Below are 10,573 nucleotides of genomic sequence, written 5' to 3' on the forward strand. Positions count from 1 at the left end.
TCATGTATCTATATTTTTACATTTTTAACGATTTAAAAATTAAGAATTCTAAATTTAAAATCAATAAATTCAAATCAAATATTTTGCGTCTAAACTTTCAAATTCAAATTATGTTTTAAAACATAAATTAAAGATTGAACTTCGTAGAATTTTTTTATATCTTTATTTACTTCCTTTCATTTAACTTTTTTCTTTTTTTTTCTTTTTATGCATTTTCTTGATTTTTCATTCTTTATTTTTCTTTTTTTTTTTTTTTGTTTTACATAATACTTTCTTTCTTATTTTCATTCTATTACTTTTTCATTTACATTTTTTCCTTTTTACTTCGATTTTTTTTTTTGCTACTTCAATCTAATTGGTCAATTGTATTATTTTCTATTTATTTTTCTTCTTATATTCTTTTACTTTCTATTTTCATTTTTCTCATTTTTTATTTTTTCTTAAGGTGTTTCTTCTTTATTTTTTGAATTTGTTTTGGCATTTCTCTCTAATTTGAGTTTTTTTTTTTCCATACTTCTTTTGCTTTTATTTTCTATTTTGTATTAAATTTTTTTTTCTTTTTATTTTTTATATCTTTATCTCTTATTATTTGTTATATTTTTTTATTTTTTGTTTGTATTTTGTAAAATAAATTTTTTTTTATTTTATTGTTTTTTCCATTTTTATTATTTTTTGCATTTTTGTATTTTTAATTTTTTCTTTTGACTCGTTATTTCTTCATTTCCTTACTTTTTTATTTCTTTTATTTTGTGTTTTTGTTTGTTTTCAATTTTTCTCTTTTTTAGTACTTATTTTATCTTTTCCTTTTTGATTTAATATTTTCTCTTATTTTATTTTTCCTTTTATTTTTTATTTTTGTTATTTTTATAAAAATTTTATAATGTTATGGATATTTACTTTATTTTTTAATCTATTATTTTTTTGGTTTTTCTCATTTTTGTTGTCATTTTTTTTTTTCCCTTCTTCTATTCTATTCTTATAATTTTTCATTAATCTTTTTTTTTTCTTTTTCATTTAACTTATTTGTTCACTTACTTTCATTTTTTTAAAATTTTTTTCTTTGTATTAAAATTCTTTATCCTTTTTTTCTTTCTATTTTATTTTGTATATTTTGTATTTTCGTTTTATATCTTTTTGTTCACACCTTTTTTTTATTTCTTCTTTACAATTTTAGAGCTTCAGACTTTTTTTTGTGCTGTTCCTTTTGTTTTTATTTATATTTTTTATTAACTTTTATTTCATTTTTTTAATCTTTTTTCTATATTTGTTATTTTTTGTTTTTCTTTGTATAATCTGAACTAAAAGTTTTTTCTATTTTCTATTTGAAATTTTTATTAATTTTGTCTTTTTATATTTTTTTGATTCGCTAATTTTTTATTTTCTTTCCTTTTCGGTATTTTGTTTAATTTTTCTTTTATATTAATATTTTCTCTTAATTTATTTTTTCATTTATATTTTAAAAATTTTTGATAAAGTTCAAAATTTTTTATTTTTGTTTTTTTGAATCTTTTTTAATTTTTAATTTTTTTATTTTTTTCATATTTTTTTTGCTCTATTTTATAATTTTTGGATAACTTTTTCCCTTCAAAATTTTCCTTCTTTTTGTTTTTTTTTTTTTCATATGATTTGATTTTTACTTGTTTTAATTTTTTCTTTTTTTATTCCAAATCTTTTGTCTTTTCATTTTTATTCTTTTCTTGCTTTTCTTATTTTTTTCACAAATTTCTTTTCGTTTCTTATTTGCGTTTTTAAATTCTCATACTTTTTTTTTTTTGCATTAACTTTTCTCCTTTTTAATTTTGTCTTTGACTTTTTATGTTGTTTTCTTATTATGTCTTATATGTTCTTCGATTTTTCGTACTTTTTAAACTTTTTTTTTTCATTTTGTCATTCCATTTCATTTTTGAAATTTTTATTCAATTTTTTTCTTTTTTCATTCTTTATTTTCTTACTTTTTATATTTGTTATCGTATTTTTGTTTTTTTTATTTTTCTCCTTTTTCTGTGCTTTATTTATCTTTTTTCTTTTGCTTCAATTTTTTTTCTAATTTTATTTTATTTTCTTTATTTATATTTTCATACATTTTTATAATGTTTCAAAATTTTTTATTTTTCTATCTTTTTTTCTTTTCTTTTTTTACTTTATCATTTTTGGTTCTTTTCTATTCCATTTTTTATAATTTTTCAGTAACTTTTTCTCCTTTCATATTTTTCTTCTTTTTTGTACTTATTTTTTCATGTGGTTTCATATTCTTTTGTTTTCACTTTTTTCTTGGTTTTAAAATTTTCTATAAACTTTTTTTCTTTTTGTTTTATTTCATACTTTTGCCTTTTCATTTTTTTTTTATTTTTTTCTTGTTTTTCTCATTTTTTTCTCAAATTCTTTTTTCTTTCTTGTTTCCATTTTTTTTTTTTTGCACTTCCCCGTTTTGTTTTTATTTTTGTTTTGTATTAGCTTTTTCCCTCTGTTAATTTTTTTATCTTTGATTTTTATTTAATTTTCTTCTTATTACTTTTTTTTTTGCTTGTGTTTTTTGAACTTTTTTTTTCTTTTTTGTCATCTCTTTTCATTTTTTGATCTTTTAATTTTTTATCTTTGATTTTTTATACCTTTATTTCTTATTATTTGTTATATTTTTTATTTTTTGTACGTATTTTATAAACTAATTTTTTTTCTATTTTGTGCTTTTGTTTATTTTTATTTTTTTTTCTTTTTCTTTTTTATTTTTTATTTTTGATATTTCTTTTTTATAAAAATTTTATAATGTTATAGATATTAAAGCATTGTTGAATGAGACTTTGACCTCGTTAGAAATGAAAGGTGTTATGTGCATGTATACTAATTAGATATCTAATTAAGATCATCTTGTATTTTATCTTGAAATTCGTTTTTATTTATCGTGTAATTTATCTAATTAACAAAATTATCTTGTATAATATTTTATCTTTTATTTAATACAATTTGGATTGTATAATATTTATCTTTTATTTAATATAATTTGTTAAGAGATAATAATTATCTTTTTTATTTTCTTTTGGAATTTTATTGGCTTATATATAACAACACTAGTTTGGAATTGCTATATCTATCACTATTTACTTCATGTATCTATATTTTTACATTTTTAACGATTTAAAAATTAAGAATTCTAAATTTAAAATCAATAAATTCAAATCAAATATTTTGTATCTAAACTTTCAAATTCAAATTATGTTTTAAAACATAAATTAAATATTGAACTTCGTAGAATTTTTTTATTTCTTTATTTACTTCCTTTCATTTAACTTTTTTCTTTTTTTTTCTTTTTATGCATTTTCTTGATTTTTCATTCATTATTTTTCTTTTTTTTTTTTTTTTGTTTTACAGAATACTTTCTTTCTTATTTTCATTCTATTTCTCTTTCATTTACATTTTTTCCTTTTTACTTCGATTTTCTTTTTTGCTACTTCAATCTAATTGGTCAATTGTATTATTTTCTATTAATTTTTTTCTTCTTATACTCTCTTTACTTTCTATTTTCATTTTTCTCATTTTTTATTTTTTCTTAAGGTTTTTCTTCTTTATTTTTTGAATTTGTTTTGGCATTTCTCTCTAATTTGAGTTTTTTTGTTTTTCCATACTTCTTTTGCTTTTACTTTCTATTTTGTATTAAATTTTTTCTTCTTTTTATTTTTTATATCTTTATCTCTTATTATTTGTTATATTTTTTTATTTTTTGTTTGTATTTTGTAAACTAATTTTTTTTCTATTTTATTGTTTTTTCCATTTTTATTATTTTTTGTATTTTTGTATTTTTTAATTTTTTCTTTTGACTCGTTATTTCTTCATTTCCTTACTTTTTTATTTTTTCTATTTTGTGTTTTTGTTTATTTTCAATTTTTCTCTTTTTTAGTACTTATTTTAGCTTTTCCCTTTTGCTTTAATATTTCCTCTTATTTTATTTTTCCTTTTATTTTTTATTTTTTTTATTTTTATAAAAAATTTATAATGTTATGGATATTTACTTTATTTTTTAATCTATTATTCTTTTGGTTTTTCTCATTTTTGTTGTCATTTTTTATTTTTTTCCCTTCTTCTATTCTATTCTTATAATTTTTCATTAATCTTTTTTTTTCTTTTTCATTTAACTTATTTGTTCACTTACTTTCATTTTTTTTTTAATTTTTTTCTTTGTATTAAAATTCTCTATCCTTTTTTTTCTTTCTATTTTATTTTGTATTTTCGTTTTATATCTTTTTGTTCACACCTTTTTTTTTTATTTCTTCTTTACAATTTTAAAACCTCATACTTTTTTTTGGTGCAATTCCTTTTGTTTTTATTTATATTTTTTATTAACTTTTATTTCATTTTTTTAATCTTTTTTCTATATTTGTTATTTTTTTTGTTTTTCATTGCATATTCTGAACTAAAAGTTTTTTCTATTTTCTATTTGAAATTTTTATTCATTTTGTCTTTTTATATTTTTTTGATTCGCTAATTTTTTATTTTCTTTCCTTTTCGGTATTTTGTTTCATTTTTTCTTTTATATTAATATTTTCTCTTAATTTATTTTTTCATTTATATTTTAAAAAATTTTGATAAAGTTCAAAATTTTTTATTTTTGTTTTTTTGAATCTTTTTTAATTTTTCATTTTCTTATTTTTTCATCTTTTTTTTGCTCCATTTTATAATTTTTCGATAACTTTTTCCCTTCAAAATTTTCCTTCTATTCGTTTTTTTTTTTTTTTTCATATGATTTGATTTTTACTAGTTTTAATTTTTTCTTTTTTTATTCCAAATCTTTTGTCTTTTCATTTTTATTCTTTTCTTGCTTTTCTTATTTTTTTCACAAATTTCCTTTCGTTTCTTATTTGCGTTTTTAAATTCTCATACTTTTTCTTTTTGCATTTTCTCCTTTTTAATTTTTTGTCTTTGACTTTTTATGTTGTTTTCTTATTATGTCTTATATGTTCTTCGATTTTTCGTACTTTTTAAACTTTTTTTTTTCATTTTGTCATTCCATTTCGTTTTTGAAATTTTTATTCAATTTTTTTCTTTTTTCATTCTTTATTTTCTTACTTTTTATATTTGTTATCGTATTTTTTTTTTTTTGTTTTTCTCCTTTTTCTGTGCTTTATTTATCTTTTTTCTTTTGCTTCAATTTTTTTTCTAATTTTATTTTATTTTCTTTATTTATATTTTCATACATTCTTATAATGTGTCAAAAATTTTTTTTTCTTTTTTTTTTCTTTTTTTTTTTTACTTTATCATTTTTGGTTCTTTTCTATTCCATTTTTTATAATTTTTCAGTAACTGTTTCTCCTTTCATATTTTTCTTCTTTTTTGCACTTATTTTTTCATGTGGTTTCATATTCTTTTGTTTTCACTTTTTTCTTGGTTTTAAAATTTTCTATAAACTTTTTTTCTCTTTGTTTTATTTCATACTTTTGCCTCTTCATTTTTTTTTTTCTTGTTTTTCTCATTTTTTTTCTCAAATTCTTTTTTCTTTCTTGTTTCCATTTTTTTTTTTTTTGCACTTCCCTGTTTTGTTTTTATTTTTGTTTTGTATTAGCTTTATCCCTTTGTTAATTTTTTTATCTTTGAATTTTTTTTTAATTTTCTTCTTATTACTATTTTTTTTGCTTGTGTTTTTGAACTTTTTTTTTTCTTTTTTGTCATCTCTTTTCATTTTTTGATCTTTTAATTTTTTATCTTTGATTTTTTATACCTTTATTTCTTATTATTTGTTATATTTTTTATTTTTTGTACGTATTTTATAAACTAATTTTTTTTTCTATTTTGTGCTTTTGTTTATTTTTATTTTTTTTTCTCTTCTTTAGTACTTATTTTTAATTTTTCCTTTTGCTTTAATATTTTCTCTTATTTTATTTTTCTTTTTCTTTTTTATTTTTTATTTTTGATATTTTTTTTTTATAAAAATTTTATAATGTTATAGATATTAAAGCATTGTTGAATGAGACTTTGACCTCGTTAGAAATGGAATGTGTTATGTGCATGTATACTAATTAGATATCTAATTAAGATCATCTTGTATTTTATCTTGAAATTCGTTTTTATTTATCGTGTAATTTATCTAATTAACAAAATTATCTTGTATAATATTTTATCTTTTATTTAATACAATTTGGATTGTATAATATTTATCTTTTATTTAATACAATTTGTTAAGAGATAATAATTATCTTTTTTATTTTCTTTTGGAATTTTATTGGCTTATATATAACAACACTAGTTTGGAATTGCTATATCTATCACTATTTACTTCATGTATCTATATTTTTACATTTTTAACGATTTAAAAATTAAGAATTCTAAATTTAAAATCAATAAATTCAAATCAAATATTTTGCATCTAAACTTTCAAATTCAAATTATGTTTTAAGACATAAATTAAAGATTGAACTTCGTAGAATTTTTTTATTTCTTTATTTACTTCCTTTCATTTAACTTTTTTCTTTTTTTTTCTTTTTATGCATTTTCTTGATTTTTCATTCATTATTTTTTTTTGTTTTACAGAAAACTTTCTTTCTTATTTTCATTCTATTACTCTCTCATTTACATTTTTTCCTTTTTACTTCGATTTTCTTTTTTGTTACTTCAATCTAATTGGTCAATTGTATTATTTTCTATTAATTTTTTTCTTCTTATACTCTCTTTACTTTCTATTTTCATTTTTCTCATTTTTTATTTTTTCTTAAGGTTTTTCTTCTTTATTTTTTGAATTTGTTTTGGCATTTCTCTCTAATTTGAGTTTTTTCGTTTTTCCATACTTCTTTTTCTTTTACTTTCTATTTTGTATTAAATTTTTTCTTCTTTTTATTTTTTATATCTTTATCTCTTATTATTTGTTATATTTTTTTATTTTTTGTTTGTATTTTGTAAACTAAATTTTTCTCTATTTTATTGTTTTTTCCATTTTTATTATTTTTTGTATCTTTGTATTTTTTTAATTTTTTTCTTTTGACTCGTTATTTCTTCATTTCTTTTTTTATTTTTTCTATTTTGTGTTTTTGTTTATTTTCAATTTTTCTCTTTTTTAGTACTTATTTTATCTTTTCCCTTTTGCTTGAATATTTTCTCTTATTTTATTTTTCCTTTTATTTTTAATTTTTGTTATTTTTATAAAAATTTTATAATGTTATGGATATTTACTTTATTTTTTAATCTATTATTCTTTTGGTTTTTCTCATTTTTGTTGTCATTTTTTATTTTTTTCCCTTCTTCTATTCTATTGTTATAATTTTTCATTAATCTTTTTTTTTCTTTTTCATTTAACTTATTTGTTCACTTACTTTCATTTTTTTTTTATTTTTTTCTTTGTATTAAAATTCTCTATCCTTTTTTTCTTTCTATTTTATTTTGTATATTTTGTATTTTCGTTTTATATCTTTTTGTTCACACCTTTTTTTTTATTTCTTCTTTACAATTTTAAAACCTCAGACTTTTTTTTGTGCAGTTCCTTTTGTTTTTATTTATATTTTTTATTAACTTTTATTTCATTTTTTTAATCTTTTTCCTATATTTGTTATTTTTTTTTGTTTTTCTTTGCATATTCTGAACTAAATGTTTTTTCTATTTTCTATTTGAAATTTTTATTCATTTTGTCTTTTTATATTTTTTTGATTCCTAATTTTTTATTTTCTTTCCTTTTCGGTATTTTGTTTAATTTTTTCTATTATATTAATATTTTCTCTTAATTTATTTTTTCATTTATATTTTAAAAAATTTTGATAAAGTTCAAAATTTTTTATTTTTGTTTTTTTGATTCTTTTTTAATTTTTCATTTTCTTATTTTTTCTTCTTTTTTTTGCTCTATTTTATAATTTTTCGATAACTTTTTCCCTTCTTTTATAAAAATTTTATAATGTTATAGATATTAAAACATTGTTGAATGAGATTTTGGCTTCATTAGAAGTGGAAGGAGTTATGTGCATGTATACTAATTAGATATCTAATTAAGATCATCTTGTATTTTATCTTGAAGTTTGTTTTTATTTGTCGTGTAATTTATTTAATTAACAAAATTATCTTGTATAGTATTTTATCTTTTATTTAATTCAATTTGGATTATTTTTTTACTACTTATTATTTTATTTATTATTTTGGATTGTGTAATATTTATCTTTTATTTAATACAATTTGTTAAGAGATAATAATTATCTTTGTTATTTTCTTTTGGAATTTTATTGGCTTATATATAATAACACTAGTTTGGAATTGTTATATCTATCACTATTTACTTCATGTATCCAAAATTTTACATTTTTAACGATTTAAAAATTAAAAATTCTAAATTTAAATCAGTAAATTCAAATCAAAATATTTTGCATCTAAACTTTCGAATTCAAATTAAGTTTTAAACATAAATTAAAGATTGAACTTTTGTAGAATTTTTTTATTTCTTTATTTACTTCCTTTTTCTTTTCCTTTTTTTTTTTAACTTTTTTTTGTTTTTTTTTTTTTTACTTTTTATGCGTTTTCTTAATTTTTCATTCCTTTTTTTTTTTTCTTTTTACATAATACTTTCTTTCTTGTTTTCTTTCTATTACTCTTTCATTACTTATTTTCCTTTTACTTTGATTTTCTTTTTTGTTACTTCAATCTAATTGGTCATTTACATTATTTTCTATTAATGTTTTTCTTTTTGCACTCTCTTTACTTTTTATCTTTGTTTTTCTCATTTTTTATTTTTTCTTAACGTTTTTCATCTTTTTTTTGGGTTTTCTTGGCTTTTTTTTTCTAATTTGTGATTTTTGTTCCACACTTCCTTCTTTTGTTTTTATTTTTTCTTTTTGTATTAACTTTTCCCTTCCTTTAATTTTTTTATCTTTGATTTTTTAATTCTTTTTTTCTCATTATTTGTTATTTTTTGTTTATATTTTATAAACTAAACTTTTCTCTATTTTGTCATTTTTTCCATTTTTAATATTTTTCTATTTTTTTAATTTTTTTTTTGACTCGTTATTTCTTCATTTCCTTACTTTTTTGTTTTTTCTATTTTGTGTTTTTTGTTTTTTAGTACTTATTTTATCATTTTCCTTTTGCTTTATTATTTTCACTTATTTTATTTTTCTTTTTATTTTTTATTTTTAACTTTTTTTATTTTTATATAACTTTTGTAATGTTATGGATATTTACTTTATTTCTTAATCTATTATTCTTTTGGTTTTTCTCATTTTTGTTTTCATTTTTTACTTTTTGCTATTTTTTATCCTATTTTTATAATTTTTCCTTAATCTTTTTTTCTTTTTCTTTTAACTTATTTGTTGATTTACTTTCATTTTTTTTGATTGAATTTTTTTTCTTTCTATTAAAATTCTCTATTTTTTTCTTTTTTTCTTGCTTTTTCTTATATCTTTTTTTTTTATTTCTTCTTTGCAATTTTAAAACCTCAAACTTCTTTTTTTGTGCACTTCCTTTTGTTTTTATTTATATTTTTTATTAACTTTTATTTTTTTTCTTTGATTTTTTATATCTTTTTCTTGTATTTGTTATTTTTTTCTTTAAACTAAAAGATTTTTCTATTTTATATTTCAAATTTTTATTCATTTTGTCTTTTTATATTTTTTTGATTTGCTACCTTTTTATTTTCTTACTTTTTTATTTTTTTTCTATTTTTGGTATTTTATTTAATTTTTTCTTTTATATTACTATTTTTTATTTGTTTCTTATTTATATTTTTAAAAAATTTTATAAAATTTAAAATTTTTTATTTTTATTTTTTGAATCTTTTTTATTTTTTCATTTTCATTTTTTTTGTTCTATGTTGTAATTTTTCAATAACTTTTTCCCTTTAAAATTTTCTTTCTCTTTGCTTTTTTTTTTTTTTTTATATTCTTTCGGTTTTACTTGTTTTAATTTTTTCGTTGTTTTAAAATTTTTTGTATTTCTTTTTTCTTTTTTTATTCCAAATCTTTTGTCTTTTCATTTTTATTCTTTTCTTGCTTTTTTTTTTTTTTTTCACAAATTTCCTTTCATTTCTTATTTGCATTTTTAAAATATTAGACCTTTTTTGTGCACTTTCTTTTGTTTTTATTTATATTTTTTATTAACTTTTATTTTATTTTTTATCTTTGATTTTTTATATCTTTTTCCTATATTTGTTATATTTTTTTTTGTTTTTCTTTGTATATTCTGAACTAAAAGTTTTTTCTATTTTGTATTTGAAATTTTTATTCATTTTATCTTTTATATTTTTTTATTCGCTAATTTTTTAGTATCTTACTTTTTTATTTTTTATTTTTTGGTATTTTATTTAATTTTTTCTTTTATATTAATATTTTATCTTAATTTATTTTTCCATTTATTTTTATTTATATTTTAAAAAATTTTTATAAAGTTCAAAAAAAATTTTTTTATTTTTTTTGCTATTTTTGTTCTACTTTGTAATTTTTTAATAACTTTTTCCCTTCAAAATTTTCCTTCTTTTTGCTTTTTTTTTTTTTCATATGCTTTCATTTTTACTTGTTTTAATTTTTTCGTTATTTTAAAAATTTTTATTTTTTTGTTTTTTATTCCAAATCTTTTGTCTTTTCGTTTTTATTCTTTTCTTGCTTTTCTTATTTTTTTTTTC

The sequence above is a fragment of the Durio zibethinus genome, chromosome 23 (genome assembly GCF_047325235.1).
Source record: "Durio zibethinus cultivar Kanyao isolate XHJ-2024 chromosome 23, ASM4732523v1, whole genome shotgun sequence".
NCBI lineage: Eukaryota > Viridiplantae > Streptophyta > Magnoliopsida > Malvales > Malvaceae > Durio > Durio zibethinus.